This window comes from Myodes glareolus, chromosome 6 (assembly GCF_982192425.1).
Source record: "Myodes glareolus chromosome 6, mMyoGla1.1, whole genome shotgun sequence".
Lineage (NCBI taxonomy): Eukaryota > Metazoa > Chordata > Mammalia > Rodentia > Cricetidae > Myodes > Myodes glareolus.
In genome coordinates, this window is record NC_142031.1 from 117,132,631 (window position 1) to 117,149,814 (window position 17,184).

Below are 17,184 nucleotides of genomic sequence, written 5' to 3' on the forward strand. Positions count from 1 at the left end.
TATGTCTAGAAGAATCCATTCCTGACCTTAAGTTAATCTGTTTGATCTCACCAGTGGCTCATTCTCAGACAGGAAGGCAAGGCTAGCATTGAGGAGGGAGGACGGTGGTCATATGAGTTGTGTCTGGTGGACTAGCTGTCATTAGCACACGTGACTTTAAGACCTTCACAGCTCTTGTGGCATATATACACTCTTTATATGAGTATTTGAGAAAGGGGAGAAACCGTGGTGGCACATGCCATTAATCCCAGTACTTGGGAGGCAGAGGCAGGTGGATCTCTGTGAGCTTGAGGCCAGTCTGGTCTACAAGAGTAGTCTGGTCTACAAGAGCTAGTTCCAGGACAGGCTCCAAAGCTACAGAGAAACCCTGTCTCGAAAAACCAAAAAGAAAAAGAAAAGAAAGAAAGAGGAAAAACACACATTTGAGACCAGTCATCTTCTGCCTACTTTCCAGGAGTGGTACCATGGAAACCAAGGGTTTCAGGTACCATGGCAACAGAGCTGCAGGTCAAGCCAGGTGCTTCCCACAATGATGAACAGAGGGACCTTGTCCTACAGATTGTACTCCATGCAGTCCAAGGCTGCCCCACTGTCCTGAAGTGCTCCCATGCTGTCACAGGTGTGCTCCGCACAGTCCCATGTTACCCCGGTGTCCTGGTGAGCTGTCATGGTGCACAGATCAGATAGGTGGACTGGAGTGGGCTTTGCTTTTCCTTTCCCATGAGGTGTCCTCTTAGGACCAGCATGATTCAGAGACCACAGTGTCTAATGATTTCTCACTATGGTGACTCTGCACTGTCACCACAGCTTGGTTCTAAAGAGTAACTGGCCTCAGGACTACACGGCAGCCACCCTGGATTATCTACAGGACAAACCCCAGCTGTGGACCTGGCTCGGGGCACTCTTGAATGGCCCTTACAGGTCACAGTGCACAAGGCTTAAAGAACAGTTTGCCAATGGCTTACTCAGGATGCAAAGATGCAGACTTTTCATTCAGGCACTGACCCCATCGTGGACAGTCAATGTGGGTTCACCAGAGTGACCAGAGAGTACCTCAACACTGTGCTAAACCTCCAAGCACATTACAGTGTCCCCCGAGTCTAGCACAGGGTCAGGAATCCTGAATGTCTATGTAAATTTAACCAAGAAATGGACCAGTGCCCCACTCTTTGATATCAGTACCTGTAAAATGGGACCCTAGCTCTTTAAAATTGCCTTTAAATTTTGATGGGCACAGGATGGTAGTACAGGTTTGAGGGCTGCAGTGTGACATTTCCATCTGTGTGTGAGCGTCCTCACCCCAGTCATGGTAGAGTCAAGGCTTGTCTTCCCAACTGGCTGTTTGGAGAGCAGTTAATTTAAAATGCCAGAAACCATTTATTGGCTAAGCTAAGGGGCAGTCACAGTGCCCCTGGCACCCTCACCTGTCACCACAGATGCGGGTGAGCTCTCGGAAACCTCTGGGGTCGTATTGTTGTTCCTTTATTTGGTGGGAACCCTGGCAATATTCTGTCACTCTCTTCATCTCAAACATGGATCACCAGAGGTTCTCCATGACCCAGAATCCATTCCTAACTATCAAAATTGTGCCTAGCAAATCAAAAGCAATCTGATTGTCTCCACTCAGACAGGGAGTAGAGGTTGGGGTCTTGTGGCTGGGTTGGGCAGTGACAGATGTCACAGAGTTGTGTGACCTGAGGTGGTCACACATGTGTGCTATCTTCCTCATGGGTGAAGTAACAGGAGGAATGGATTTACTTCTAAACATCAGGGTACAAGTGTGACAATGACAGAAAAGATTCTCAGGGGATATGGAGCACTGTGTCTCATTCTAAAGACTGTCACTGCCAGGTCAGGCAGGGCAGCACTGAGTCCATGTTTGCTGGCCTTTAGAACCTAGTCACCTAGAAAGAGAGGGAGACTATGCCCAGGCACTCTCTGCAGGCTGCTGTAATGGCTGGCAGAGGCCAGGCACAGCACTAGAAAATACTGCTTGGGAATAGAGTACATCTTCCCATGAGTAGTTCTTAGATAATAGAGCCATGGGATAGGTACCCTTGATCCATTGTGCTGTGGGGACATAAGATATTCTATGTGTCAGCTTAAACCAGAGGAACTAGTCTGCAGTGCTGTGAGGACCAGCTCTGAGGGGAGTCTTCCCAGAGGGCTAGAACCTAGGAACATCCATAGGTTGCTCCCCAGAGCCCCCTGTGGCCTCCAAGCCCTTTGAGGTTTGCTTGTTTTTGTCATGTTCTCTTTCAAACGGAAATGTTCTAGGGAATAGTAGTATGGAAACCTTGGCACAGACTGAAGAAGAAAACTCATTGCTAAAAGCTGGCCCTGGAAATGGTGGAGGGTCTGAAAAGCCAGCATGGGAAAGAGGAACAGGCCAGATGGAGAGGAGACTGATGTGGGATTCCTTTCTGAATGCTGAATACCATTGGTGAGTAATGAATTGCTTTGGCCTGTTGATAGATAGGACAGAACTTAGGTAGGAGCATGAAGCTAAACTAAGTGCCGGGAGAAAGGAAGAAGAGTCAGAGAGAAGCCATGGAGCTGCCGCCAGAGACAGACATGCTGAGACCTTGCCCGTAGGCCATGACCCTTGTGGTAAAATATAAAATTATGGAGATGGGTTAATCCTAGATGTAAGAGCTAGTTAGCAATGCACTTAAGTAATTGGCCACGCAGTGATTTAATTAATACAGTTTCTGTGTGGTTATTTTGGAAGTCCGGGCGGCCAGGAAATGAACGAGTGGCCCTCTATACAACAGGAGACAATGGAAAATGACGAAGAGGAAAACGGAAAGAGGCCACCTGTGTGCAAGGCACTGCAGAGGATAGGAGAGGTGAAAACATGAGCATTGCTTTATGCTTCTATGGACCAAAAGCAGCTCAGAGGAGCTGAGGGTTTATTTGGCTTATAATTCCAGGTCACAGTCTATCATCGAGGGAAGTCAGGGTGAGAGCTCAAGCAAGAGCTGCCTCGCAGCAAAGGAGGTGTAGCAGAAACCATGACTTATTTATAAATACAGCCCAGAGGCACATGCCTAGGGAATAGTGCTGCCCACAGAGGCACTTTCACCAATTAGCAATCAAGACAATCCCCCACAGACATGCCATAGACCAGTCTGTCTGGAAAACCACTCAATGGGGATTCTCTTCTCCGTTAACCTCCCTAGGTTGTATCAAGTTAACAGTTAAAGCTAACTAAGACAATGCTTTAAACTGTCTTAGGGAGCAATAAGCCTACCTCTAGATCCCTTTTCACACCACATACCAACCTGATTGTGCGCTGTCTTCTTTGGTAATTCTTGGTTAGGTTTTACCTCCCCTTGAAAGCATCTCCTTAAGTGGAGATCATCTCCTTAAGTGGGGGAGGATTTGGAAGCTAGTTATAAGCTTCTGTCTCTGGGAATCCTTGGTACCTTTATGCTCTGGTCTGGTCTTTAAGATGACAGTCGGTGTATCCTGGCAATCTCTAAAGGTCCCAATAGAACAAACACAGGATGGAAGTCCTTACACAGAACTTACACAGAACCATGGGCTCTGTGGCGGAACACTCAATCATTGGCATGGACATGAATTCAAAATGGAGCACCTTCCTCTCTGGCCACACGGGCCTCTGAGAAAGGGATAGTCATTCTGTGGGGAGATACTTGGTACTAACTGGTGGAAACCTTTGCCCATTTGTTATATGACTCATTACACAGAAGACACGGGTGACCTTCAAATGACCTTGATATTTTCCTCTGGGATCTGATCAGGTCTCAGAGGACAATGTTGTGTAGCAGTTTTCTTCCAAACATATTACGATGCAAGGAATTCTAGAAGGAGGCTCTTTAAGACAGGAACATAAGCCTAGAAGTTTCAGGATGTCCCTGAAACTGACCAGATGCACTAGGCACCTCCCTCCCCAAGGTTATATAAGCTACAAGGAGACTCAGAACAACAGAACTGCCTGGAAGAGACATTCTTTAGACTAGTTGAACTGGCTGCCCGTCATGTTGGGAGATTCAGGGTTCCATTTTCCATGGATCATCACTCATGCTGGGGTCAGCTTTTGGTGATGCTTTGAATCATCCATACTCTTGAAGGTAACTCCTCGGCCTACTCTTACAAATAAGGCTAATAAACTCACAGGTTCACCAAGTTGGATTTTGGAGATATTCATATTTTGTTCTGCTATTTCCTTTTCAGGGTGAATAGTTGTATGTTCGTGTCTCACACAGCGCTTAGGTCTGTAGAGATGCCTAGTTGCCCTCCTCCCACAAAGTCTAACATCACTACACCACCAACACTGTCTGCCAAGTGAAACATGTTTACTTTTAAGCAGAAGCAATTATTAGCGATAATTAATGGCCAGGTTCTGTTCATTTCTCGGGAAAGTGCATGGTTTCTGTTCTTTGCAACTGCTAACAATGTTGTGAGCAAAATTATCTCACCAATCTCCAAACGAAAACCTCTCCAGGCTCCAGGCGTTTGTTTATATGGCAAAGGTTGGCAGTTTAGGGAGAGTCCTCTGCTGGAGAACCTTCTGTGGCTGTCACATTGAGATGAGTTCTTTAAGCTGGAAAAGGGTGTTTTGTTTGTAATGAACCTTTACAGAACTGCAGAAGGAGGAATAACTCAACATAGACACATATAGAGGAACAAAGAAGCCAAGTCAATTTGGGGTTCAAGTAGACTTCTATGGCTAGCCTGGAAAGCTGACTCCTGGTTAGTCATCATTTGGAGATTAGACAAGAACTTTGTCTCCGTGCTGCCAATGGATGGAGGCTCAGCCCCTTGTTTCCCACCACATGCGTTAGCACCACTACAGATTGTTCATCTGTCTGGTTTCTAAGTTAACATGCATAGTAAGTATTCTTTTCAGTGGAGGAACTGATCCCTAGTCTGGATATTCTGAGTAGCAATGCTATTTTGATGGGATTAAATTAAAATCTAGAGCCCCAGCCTCATTCTTTTTGGATGTGCGATAAGAGAGACAACACCCAGAACTCTGTCTTTTCCCTTCTGCAGCCAGGTATGGAACTCAGCACAGCGTGAGGGAGCTGATGGACCTCACATCAGGCTGAGTTTCACACAAGTCTTCTGAAATAGAATTAGAAGTTTTCTATGCTTTCGTGTTTTCATAAATTAGCAGACAAGATTGAATGTTAATCACCAAAGCTTTACCATCCCCAAATCAGCATCCTGCTTTGAATTCTTAGTTGGGAAAGTTTTCCAGGAACCTGCTATGTTTTTGTGCTCAAGTGCAAGTTTAAATAGTTAATGAAGGCAAACCCACCCTGCTGTATCAATCAAGGTTCTCTAGAGAATCAGGACCAGGAGAACACACACACACACACACACACACACACACACACACACACACCATAAACATGGATTTATTTATTGGATTGGTCTAACAGTGCCAGAGAGGCTGAGAACCCAACAGCTGCCCAGTTCACAAAGCTGGACACCTCAGCAGTCTCAGTCGGGTCTTCAAAAGCAGAAGCTTCCTAGAGGGTCACTGGTGTTGAGTCCATGTTGGAAAGCAGGTGTCTGATGGTGACAATGGCGGGCACTCTTGTTCAGGAAAAATAATGAGGGGCAGGCAGGTGATATGGCTTTTTTCAGACTCCTCATATCTGGGCTGCCTCAGAAGGTACCACCCATTTTGAGGATTGACCTTTCCTCTTCAGTCAAACATCTCTGCAAACGTCCCCAGGAGGAACACAGATAGAGGTGTGTCTCCTAGGTGATTTCAAATCCTGTTGAGTTGACAGTCAAATTAACACACCTTCCTGGTCATGCCTGTGGGTCACTGGTACAGGTGAAGAGGACTGAGGCAGAGAGTTCTATGATGGGCCAATCTGATGACCCATGTAGACCCAAGAAGACCCATGTAGGAGAGGTTACATGTTCTGAGTGTAGTTAGAATAGGGTTTCCTTGTTCAAGTTTCCAGGTGCCTGTTGCTTCTCCGTGGATGGATTTTCTGGGAAGATGTGTTAATTTGACCTATGATGAATGTCTACATTACCTTCAGCATGACATTCACTGTAAAAAGAAGTTTCATTGACCACAGTTGAGAGCACCATAAATCTTTAAGTATAAACATGAGTATGTAAAAGGCTGTTTGACAATACCTCCATTCTTCAAAACAACATAGGTTTCTGCCTAGGGCCTATGACCTTCCAAGCCCTGAACTTTTGACCAGGTTTTCAGTACTGGGCATGAATTCCCACCTTTGAAGTGGGCCTCAAATTCAACCAGAAAGTGTTTGACAGCTTCCAGAACAATCATGCCACCATAGCACCAACATCTTGCCTTCAGTTATATGATACATACAGTCCACAGCCACACAAGTCTGCTGATACATTTTCTTATCCGGCAAGCTTCAAAGCACCTACTGGTGCTAAGTCAGCTAGCCAGCAGGGAAGAAGCTTCCAGATCAGTTCCAGCTTGGTCTTTCTGCAGCCTAAGCTTAGGTGTCTTTAGCACCAGGGTCTTACCACTTAGCTGGTGGGCAACCAAAAGCAGTAGCAACAGGCTATATTTTTCGGGGGAAATCTATGATCATCATTGGGGGGGGGCACCAGGCTGAACAAACTCTCTGTAACCTTCCTGTAGCCACATTCATCCTGTGTTTCACTTAGCATTCAGAAGAGACACCCAAATGCTGACAATTTGGACAACTGTGCTCTGAGATGTGTCAGCCCCCAGAGGCTGCTGTGGAGCCTTTGGTGACACCAGTTTCTGCTGACAGTGTCCTTGGGGGGGCACTTCTTACCTGCTCCTTTGCCACTGAAGGTACAAATAAAAATACTGGCAAGTGAAGGTTACAGAATGCCAAACACACGTTTCCAGAGCCCAAATGGGGACATTTGGGGTGGTCCAGCCCACCTCATTTGCTCCCAGATCAGGGTCAGCCTCTAGTGTCAGGCTTCACTGGTGGCCGTGATGGTAGTGACACAGTCCTGGAGGAGGTATGACCTCAGAGAGGGTAAAGAAAACCTTCTACCACCAGGGTCTCTCTCCATTCATGCGTGCCCACGTGACTTCTGTTTCCCGGCATCTTTTGCTCACTGTGCAGGGTTTACTCATATTTCCAGCCATGCCGCTCAGGATCCTGTGTGTGTGTGACCTCAGGGTCATGGGTGTTCCAGAGTTCCCCTGGCTTTGCCAGAGTGGGCTTTCTCTTCAGTGTGGCCATCTGGAATCACGACGCTCGAATGCAGGGTTTGCAGAGCTTGCAGCTGTTTCTTGTTCTCCACGTCACCTGATCAAGTTTAGCATCCAAGGGCTGCAGTTAGAATCTTCTCTCTTCTCCAGTAGATGCCTCCACATGGCCCATGTATTTGTCCAACAAGGCGAAAGGCTCTGCCTTGGAACTCCCACCAGGAAAGCCATGGTGGGGCTCCAGCCCAGGACTGTTCCAACTCAGGTAGACTTCGGTTCCATCCCTGAATTTCCTCTTCATTTCAGTGAATGCCCATCCCTTAGACCTCCCATCCCATTCAGAATCCTTCTTCCAAAGATAGTAAGTTTTTCCCCTGGGGATTCCAAAAGGACAGAGACAGAATGCTGAGGAATAAAGTTGTTACAACATGTTACAACGTGGCATTTCTATCCAGACACACCATGACCATCCCAGCCATCTCTGAGTACAAATAACCAGGGCTTAGTAGCCATGGCAACTAAATTAGCAGCCAGATACAGGATATAGTGACAGGTATTCTGGAGCAGTAATGAAGCTTTTAGCATTCCATAGAGTGTGGGAGTCAAAGGACCCTCATCTTGTGTCCTTGCCATGACTCTGTCCTAGCCCCCTCTCCAGCTGCAAGGGGTCTTGGGAACTTCTAGAGTGTATAGGAGGCGGAAGGCTCACCAAAAGTGGGACTCCATGATGCAATTTCCACGAGGTCACCATCTGTGATGGTGGGTCTTGGTAGTGATACGGCTGCCCTGGGGTCATCTACAATCCTGTGAGCATGAGCCCCTCACCCATGTTCTGTTATGAAACTCAATAACTCCATCGGTTCACCGGGTTGGAATTGGGTGGAATCTTTACTGCGCTGGTGCCTTATCTGGGGTGAATAGGTTCTTGCTCACATATCTCTAGGAAAAGTTAAAGCAACAAGTATCTACAGGGGACTTCCCATGGTCAAAGACAGGGAAGACTGTTTGCATAAACACCCATCTATTTGTGGACCTGGTTTCAGCAGCAAGCTAGCAGACACAAACCTCTCCTATCATGTCTCTAGAAACACTGAATTTGGGGAGTTAATTCTATTACAGACTGAATTTAATTTTCTGCTTGGAAGTCCCTGGAATGCCTGGTGACATGTTCCGCACCCAGGGCTTCGGCTCATCTCCAACCTCTCACATCAGTGTTCTGACTGCCACTTCCGAGTGATGTCGGTAGGACCATGGTTTTTCTGTCAGTTTGACAAAATACTTAATTTGTCACAAAAGCTTGGTCCTTTCATTCCCCTGTATGTAAATGTGGTGTGTTAGGTTGCTGGTGGAAGCAACTGTCACCAGGAAGGAGCTCTCCCACACCCTTGTAGGCTGCCCTGGTTTCTTAATTGTTTAATTGTATTAATAAACTTTCTAACATCACAGTTTTGGGGAATCAATGCAGCAGGCACTGCCAATCAAAGACTTCCCTGCATCTTGAGGAGGTACAAGCTAGACTTTCAGTTTCTTTGTGACAGACCAAGGAAGGGCCACGTCGGCCCCCAGAAGATTAAATCTTTAATTTTGCGTTATTTCCAGCCATCTCTACAGAACAAAGTGGGCTTTACCTGTTGAATATGGGCTTATGCAATTTGAAGGACCCTTGAGACGTTAAGAGGCGGCCGAGAACGCTCTCTGAGATTTAAGCGGAGGGGAATTCTGAAGGGATTACGGCTGCATTTTCCATAAAATGAGAAATAAAAACAGACTTAAGCATTGCATGATCATAAATGCATTCCTGCGGCGATGGAGGGCCATTCCCACTGCTGCTCTGGGGCCCAGGCAGGAAGCTCTCACACTTGTGCGGATTTGTGAGAGTCCAGCCATAATGAAGTGAGGGCTGGAGGCTTTGGACAGGCCGGCTACTTTAAAAAAGAAAAAGATACTCTTCCTCTCTCTCTGGCCCAAAGGTGAGAAACGCGCTCTTCGTTTTGACATCATTAAGATATCTTTTGTATGGAGGTCTAACCTGCTTTGACCAAGACCGGATAATTCTCTACAGAATGAGGAAGAACAAAGCGATTCCTGGGAAGATTTTCCTCCACTGATTAATTATGTGTTGGAAAAAAAAAAAACCCACACTGATGTCTTCCAAAGACTCAAAGAAAATGGGGACCCCAATTAAAATCCCATCCTTACTAATCAGCTTAAGAAATGCAACTAAAACAAAAGTCCTATTAAAAAGAAGCCCCAGTCTGGGGCAGGCGTCAGTCACTCAGCAAAGCCCACGTCACAGTGCGTTTCTGTGCCCTACACGCAGGCCTGCAAGTTAATGGCTGGAACAGTGAAAGAAAGTGGAAACAAATGCGTCAGTGGGTGACAGGCCATTCTTAGTCTGAAGCCTGTTAAAAATCAAAGATTTCTGAATTTAGGGGTATTTGTTGGGTATAAGTTTTTGAAGAAAGGGATGCTTCTTCCTGGCCACTCTTCACATAGTTTTTTTTTTTTTGTTTTTTGTTTTTTGTTTTTTTTTAGTCGTTTAACTTTTTATTATTATTAGATCCCGTGTAAAAGATGTAAAAGCAGTAAGTTTATTGTGTGCCTTAGTTGTACAAAATGACAGACTTCCTTGTGACATTTTCTGCAGGCACTTAAATATACATCTCTCCCTTCGCCTGTCCTGCTTCCTCTTCTTCTGCACCCCTCCCCTCTAGGCCCCTTTCACCTTTGCATCTAAACTTCTAGAGCGTGCATTCTGCAGATGAGAGAAAGCATGTCGTATTTGTGACTCTGGCTTATTTTCCAACATGGCAATCTCCAATTCTATCCATGTTTTATGCAAAGGACAGGATTTTGTTTTTTTCTAATGGCTGCCTAATATTTTATGGCGTATATCTGTCGTATTTTCTTTATCTGTTTATCTGTTGATGTGCGTATGTATGTTATCTTATTCAACCTGAAAATAAATTACTAAGAGGAAGTTAAAATTGGGGCCAATGGCTCATTAGATAAGAACACCTGCTGCAAAAAAACACCAAGTCCTGAGTCTGGATCCCAGCAGCTGCAGAAAAATTTGAGCATAGTCACATGGGCTCGGAATTTCAGCACTGGGGAGTGGGTTGCTGGCCACTAAGATAACAAAAAGCACCCTAAAGCAGGGATTGATCTACAAGGTCAACGAGAGGGGATAAAGTGGTGAGCCATGGCAGAGGAACACACTCATCACCTCCCTCGGCCTATACAAGTGTACACACACACACACACACACACACAGATTTTTTTAAAAAATAAAATGTTGCCTCAACCCCAGCCTATAAATTATTTTCTTGCTGGATTCTGTTGGCCCTCACCTCTTTGACTCTAAGTAAGAGATTCCATCAGAGCAAATGCAGTCACGTTGTGACCTCTTGGGCTTTGTGGTTCCGTGAAAGGACTTGCTAGTGATCTTGGTCTAGCCAGTGGTCCCATCCCAGTGTCTCTGCTGCAGGACCCTCCCACCCATTTTCCTTGTCTTCTTGTCACTCCTGTCCTCCCTCACACTTCCTGGCCAGCTTTCCAGACTGCTCAGAGGTTTCTGGTTCATGGTAAGCCCTGCCAGCTCAGTGGGGACTCAGAAGTACAGCGTGAAGTTCTACTATTATCACCTCCATCTTGGCAGGCCCAGGCCTTCCTGACACTTGGTGGGCTGAGCTAGCAAACAGCATAGCAGACCCAGTTGGAGGTGCTGGGTCTGCTGAAGCCAGGCAAGGCTTGACACATATGAATGACCCTGCTTTTCAAGACCATGTTGACTGACTCCACCTGAGGATTGGGGCGGGAGCTAAGTCTTTCCAGCCAATCAATTGCATGTTTGGGGGCTCCTCATATCGCATGTATCTTAAGCCCTCACCAAAAACAGGTCCCAGTGAGAGCAGGGCTCATGGGATCTCCAGAGTGGTTGCAGGAAGGAACCAGTCCTTGGGTCGATGAGAGCAGCAACACACGGCCACTGTGAATGAGGATGCCCTGCTCCAGTAAGAGCACTCATCATGTGGGGATGAGCACCTAAGACAAGGCCACAGGGCCACCGACAGAGAAAAAATGACAGTGTTGCTCATCACGCCCCCACAGGGTCCTGTTCACTCTCCTCATCCTCTATTCTGGGCTCTTGGGGTTCGAATGATCCTGAGGGTCAGCCAGGCATAAATCCTGTACCATGTCCTGGCTCTGTCCCAACCCCACTGTCTTCTATGTGACCTCCACTTCTGGGCCATCCTCATCAATGCCTTTGAAGATCTGCTCTCGTTTTGGTGACTTCCTTTCAGGGACCCCAGGCCCCTCTGCCCCAGCTATGAGGCTAGGCACATCTCCTACATGAAGTCCTGCTGATGTTGCCTACTTTGCTTTAGGACTCAGGACAAAGGAAGGAAAACACACCCAGTCCCTGAGTTCAGTAACATCTGGGACGTGGTCCATGCCCTTCAAGTTCACTCTCTCTAGAGACCGCCCAGCTTTTCAAGAACCCTGCACAGTGACACGTCACACCAAAGTCAGCCTGGATGTTATTGGGTCAGCAAAAGGTGAGCCAAGATTGTAATGTCTCCTTATCAGTTAGACACCTGTGGGCAGCCTTCCATGTCCCCACTGCTGTCTCTATTTTTAGAGTCATACACTTGGGTTTCTCAATATCTATTTAGTTTTATGAGTGGGCAACTCTTTAATACTCTTAAAACTGACCCAAACTGAGGAAATGACCCTTGAGGATGGGCTCTCAGGAGCACTCATTTGTTTTAAGTCTACATTGGTGTCGCTCTGGTTGCAGTGAATCCAGTGATCTTTCTGTAGCCAGCTGAGAATCAGAGCTCTAAGAAGGCTGATGGTGGCAGGCAGTGCACATGGGGGTCCTTGAAGTCAACCCTGCTGGAAGCCCACGTCTGGGTTGGTAATTCAGGAATGCTGGTCTGGGAACTACTTCCCAGCTCTGATTCCATCACCATGTGCTGTGAGCTGCTGTCTGTTCTTGAGTTCCTGTCCTCTGCACGGGCACATAAAAGATCTATGAGTCTAGTTTCATTATTAAAACAGGCTCCCAAAACAGCTTTCCCCACTGGGGAACATTGGATTGTAGACCCGACTCACAAAAGTCGGCCTCGGATGCCCCTGCCCTGAAACACTGGGCGTAGATTTAGATGCCAGGAACTTGTTTCAGATGTCCCCACCGCAGAGCACTGGGTCATGGGTTCCTTCTTCAGCTTCCCACGCCTTCGAGCGATGGGCAGTGGGGCCAGCTAATAAGGGTCTGCCCCAGGTGTCTTACTCTGGAATACTGAGCTGTGGGTTCTGCATCCTACAGGCATCCTTAAGCTGGAGCACTACTGCTCTGCTAACAGGGTCTGTGTTAGCTATCCCCACATATCCAGCTGTGCATGAGATAGATCATTAGACCAAAGGTTCCCCTGACATTGGTCTGTCCCAGAGGTCCCTACCCTGGGTCACCGGCTCTGTTGACAGCTGTATCCACCTTGTAGCACCAGTTCCTGGCCTGATCTCAGGGTCATCGGCTCCTTCTGTCTCATACTGTGTCCAGGCAGTACGCGTGTAGCTGGAGCCATTCCTACCTTCACTGGGCTTGGAAACCTGTGCTGTGTTGTCATAAAACTCTCCTGTTACAACATCAACCCCCAGGAAAGTGAGAGCATTTAGCATCACATGTGGAACGAGCTGGGATTAGACTCTAATACCCACTAAGAGCAAAGACAATGGTCTGGGGTAGAGACACTGTAGCAAAGAGCTCTGGGAATTTAGTAGGAGGGCCAGGGCATGAACCTTCAGTTGACTTATGTTTTGCTTGGAGGACTGGATGTGGATTCTCTGGTCTGAGGATCACTTTCATCCTCTATCAGTCTTAGCCAGATACTTCTGTGCCTTCCACTAGCAAGGCTTACCCTAGAGATTTTGAAATTCTTGAGGCATAAATAAAAAGCATTATCTTTAAAATATATATTTTTATTTTGTGAGCCGCTGTAGCTTTGAGGGTGTGTCCTAGCAGCTGCTGTATTGGAGCAGATGAAGACTCAAACACACGGTCCCTAAAGGATACTGCATACAGTGCATACAGAATTGAGATACAATTGCTCCTTCAGCCTGTGCTTAGTAAACTTAGTGATGTCTGATCTATTTAAATAAACTTAAAGAGAAACCCTGGTGTTGACTGAAGCTGTCAGACACACTCCAGAATGGAGGAAAATTTCAGAGTCCTCATCCGGCTTGGCCAGTGCCTCCTTTGCCTCTGTTCTCCCTGTAGTTGCTGGCTCCCTCTGTTTCTTAGACCCTGCACAGACAGCCTTCCACCCTGTCTTTTATGAGCACAAGTAGCCTCCAGTTCCCTGAAGGAAGAGGCTCCCACCTTACCCGTTGTCCTCACAGCACGCACAGTCACAGCACACATGACAAGCAACAGAGGGCAGTGATTTTGGACAGAGGAGGGCTGGATATTGTCTCCAGCACTCCGGGTCCATCTAGCTCTTGCAGTGGTGATAGCTGGTTAATGACAAGGCATACTGCATTTTGTTTTGTTTTGCTCAAAAGAGGGAGATGTACTGTCCCATCTGTCCTTGCCCCAAGTCCTAAGTAGCAGGGCCAGACCACTGAGGATCTTTTGGAAAGTAGATGTCTTCCTGCTTCACAAAGCTCTCTGCAGCTGGACAGACCGGTCTGGGCAATCACTATTTATTGTGAGGTGAATCATATCTCAGATGATTACATTTTTAAAAATAGATTAAAGACATTTTTGTCATTTTTAATGTCTTACTACTAGTACTTTATAAAACATATCTGGGATGATGTTGAGAGACATTTTACAGTGAGAACACATTGGGGATGTTTAATGGCTCACTTATTCTATGCAGGCATTCTCTACAGCTGCCTGGAGTTTTAATTCGTGGTACCATCTTTGAGCATTTTGCAGCATGCAAGGCAGTGTGAGAAACAAGGGTGAGATACAGAACAACGACATGCATTTTCCCAGTCGATCATAAAGGCTTTAAGAACCAGACCAAGAATGAGGGCAGCTCAGGTGAAGCAGAACGCAGTGTGCAGAATCCTGCTTACGTGAAACTCCCAGGGATGCAAGCTGAAAGCGGCCTCCACAGAGCACGGAGTTTCCGTCTACACTTCTGCTAACATGCAGGCATGTTAGGGAGAAGATTCAGTCAGAAATGCTCTTGCCATGCAGACAAGAGGCCTCATGCTTTAGGAAGAAAAATGACACCTGACTTTTAAAATCGTCTTTGAACCCTATGAAGAAAAACTCTGGACTTTAGTTCCTAGTTGAATTGCTGAAGGAAGTGTGAGGGCAGTATCTCAGGAGAGTTCCTGTGTCTTTTTTATTTTTCACTGCTTCCAAAGACATTATTAGTTTATTTTCACACTGAAATATCAAACATGTAAAATACCTGGGGAAGGGAGGTTGAATGACAAAGTAAAAACATTTATGATTTTATTTGAATTTAATTGGTTAATTGATTGGTTAGTTACTTACTTAGTTAGTTACTGGTAGTTATACAAAGTTAACCTACAATCTCACATGCTACTATTCTACCACTGGGTTATAACCCCAGTCTTGGTGTAAGTGTTTTTAACTCTTTCTAGAAAATATAGTAGAAGTGAAAGAAAACATGAAGGAAGTTGGGGTAACTAGCTTTTGGAGATGGTAGATGCACCAAGCACATTATTAGAATGCAGTCAATGTGCAATGTTGCAAGCTTTGTTTTCATGTGTCTTCTTAAGGAGGATGTAAGTCAATGGGTGGAGGCAAATGCCTGCACAGGAGAATGAGGCACACTTCAGTGACGTGAGACAGAAGGATGCAGACTTCAGTGGTGTGAGACAGAAGGATGCAGACTTCAATGACGTCAGACGGAAGGATGCAGACTTCAGTGGCGTGAGACAGAAGGATGCAGACTTTAGTGGTGTGAGACGGAAGGATGCAGACTTCAATGACATGAGACGGAAGGATGCAGACTTCCGTGACGTGAGGTGGAGGATGTAGACTTTGGTGACGTGAGGCGGAGGATGCAGACCTACAGTCACTTTCTCAGACCTTTCCATGAACACGGTTCTGAAGTTATCCCTTCAGAGTCACCAGATAAACAGCTGCACTTGAAAGCTGGCTGAATTTTAAGTTTGCCTGAGTGCTCTTAACTTTTATTTGTCAAGTCTAGCACACTGCCAACAGATTCCTGGTGATTGGTCTCTGAACACTAGCAGACAGCAACAAATCTACAAGGCTTAATGCTGGCAACTATGAGGGTCAAAACCAAAAGAAAGAGGTTACTCGCTTGTGGAAGGAGGAGGACGCTGGCATGCTCTTGATACTCTTGGAGAAAGGTGTCTACAGAGACACCCTGTTAAAGCATGGGTTTGGGAGTTCCACACTTGCAGACTAACCAGCACCAGATTCTTATTCTGCTTTGTGAAAGTGGAGCCCACGGGGAAACGGTGACAGGTCAGCCTGAGTCCTGTTTAGTGAGCCTGCACTTTGTGCTCCTCCTCTGTCCTACGGAAGCCCAGCACAGAAAGGGGTGAGCCAGGGGCATATGCAAGACCCTGTTACCAAGAGTACAGTGTGAGGCTTTGTGATAGGGTGAGAGCTGTGTGTACTCATGTGATATGTAGTGCATGCTGGGGTATCGCTCACCCACCACAGAGGCATCTAGACATACTGAAAATCCTTTTGCCCATACAGTGCTGGGCAAAACAAGCCAGCAAGACACAAGAGCTGAGGGGCTCCACAGAGACAGCGCTCCAGAGGGAGTAGAGAGCTCCAGAATGTTCCTTGTGGATGGCTGGGTTCTATCACACCGTACTGATCCTCAGGGGAAGAAGAAGCATTCTCTCCCTGTCTCCATCTCCACCTCTGTGTCTGTCTGTGTTTCTCTCTCTCCTGATCTATGTGTGTGTGTGTGTGTGTGTGTGTGTGTGTGTGTGTCAGTCTGTGCCTGTGTGTGTCTGTGTGCTTGTGTGTGTGTGTCTGTCTGTGCCTGTGTGTGTCTGTGTACCTGTGAGTTCTGTGTGTGTCTCTGTGAGCCTGTCTCTAGTGTGTGTGTCTATGTGTGTGTGTGTGTGTGTGTGTCTGTGTGATGTGCATCCTGTCATCATAGTCATCCAGGAGGGTCAGAAGGAGCCATGTCCAGGGTGTCACAGAAAAGCAGCTTAGTTGAGGATCAGTTGGGAGTATATCTGTCATAGCAGCCTCCATAGAGAAATTAAGCACATCTACACAGTCTAGAGCTAGCTGGGAAGTGCAGTTAGGGCATAGATTAGGGAGACAGGAAAGCATAGCCATACCTGCTGGAGATGGAGGTAAGGTCCCAAGGCTTCCAGTGGCAACACGTTCAAAAGAAAGTATTCATAAAATAAATAGGTAAAAATAATTTACAGGAACACAGACATATACTCACTTTCCTAGACTACAGACATATACCCACTTTCCTGGACTACAGGCATATACCCACTTTCCTGGACTATAGGCATATACCCATTTTCTCAGAGTAATATGTCCACAGTAGTCATAGACTTCTTTAGTCAAACACTCAGACAAACACTTTCCACCCAACCACCCTCCATCCACTTGGCAGGGTGGCTGACAGGGGCCCCAGGTGACAAATCCCAGGAAAACTTAGAAAGACAGATGTCAGGATCTAGCTGTAGTCATGTTCCTATGGTTTAGCCATTCTGATGAGGGTCAGAAAATGCTTTCTGAAATATATACAGTCTTAGTCTGAATACTCAGCAGAACCATGGTGTGCCAACAGCTGGGGCTCCTTCCTGAGCAAACACACAGCTGTGGGCCAAGAAAACTGCATTTAAGGCTGTGAAATGTGAAGTTCATGTAGTTTTCATGTGTTAGAAAATATTATCCTCTCTTGATTTCCCCAGCCATTTTAAGTCATAAAATTATATTTAGGTACATATGACATAAGAAGTCCAAACAGCAGAAGTGACTTACATTTTTATCACCATAAGAACACTAAGAATAG

The 17,184-nt window shown here is 46.3% G+C and overlaps 1 protein-coding gene across 1 annotated transcript in view; it reads left to right on the forward strand.

Annotated features, from left to right (window-relative positions):
• The window catches only part of LOC146894389 (uncharacterized), a 156,560-nt gene extending 144,845 nt beyond the window's left edge, over positions 1-11,715 (forward strand). The window contains exon 7 of the transcript XR_015738202.1: positions 11,554-11,715. The gene's annotated coding sequence lies outside the window, so the exon portion shown is untranslated. The remainder of the gene's footprint in view (positions 1-11,553) is intronic.
• The last annotated feature ends 5,469 nt before the right edge of the window (positions 11,716-17,184 follow it).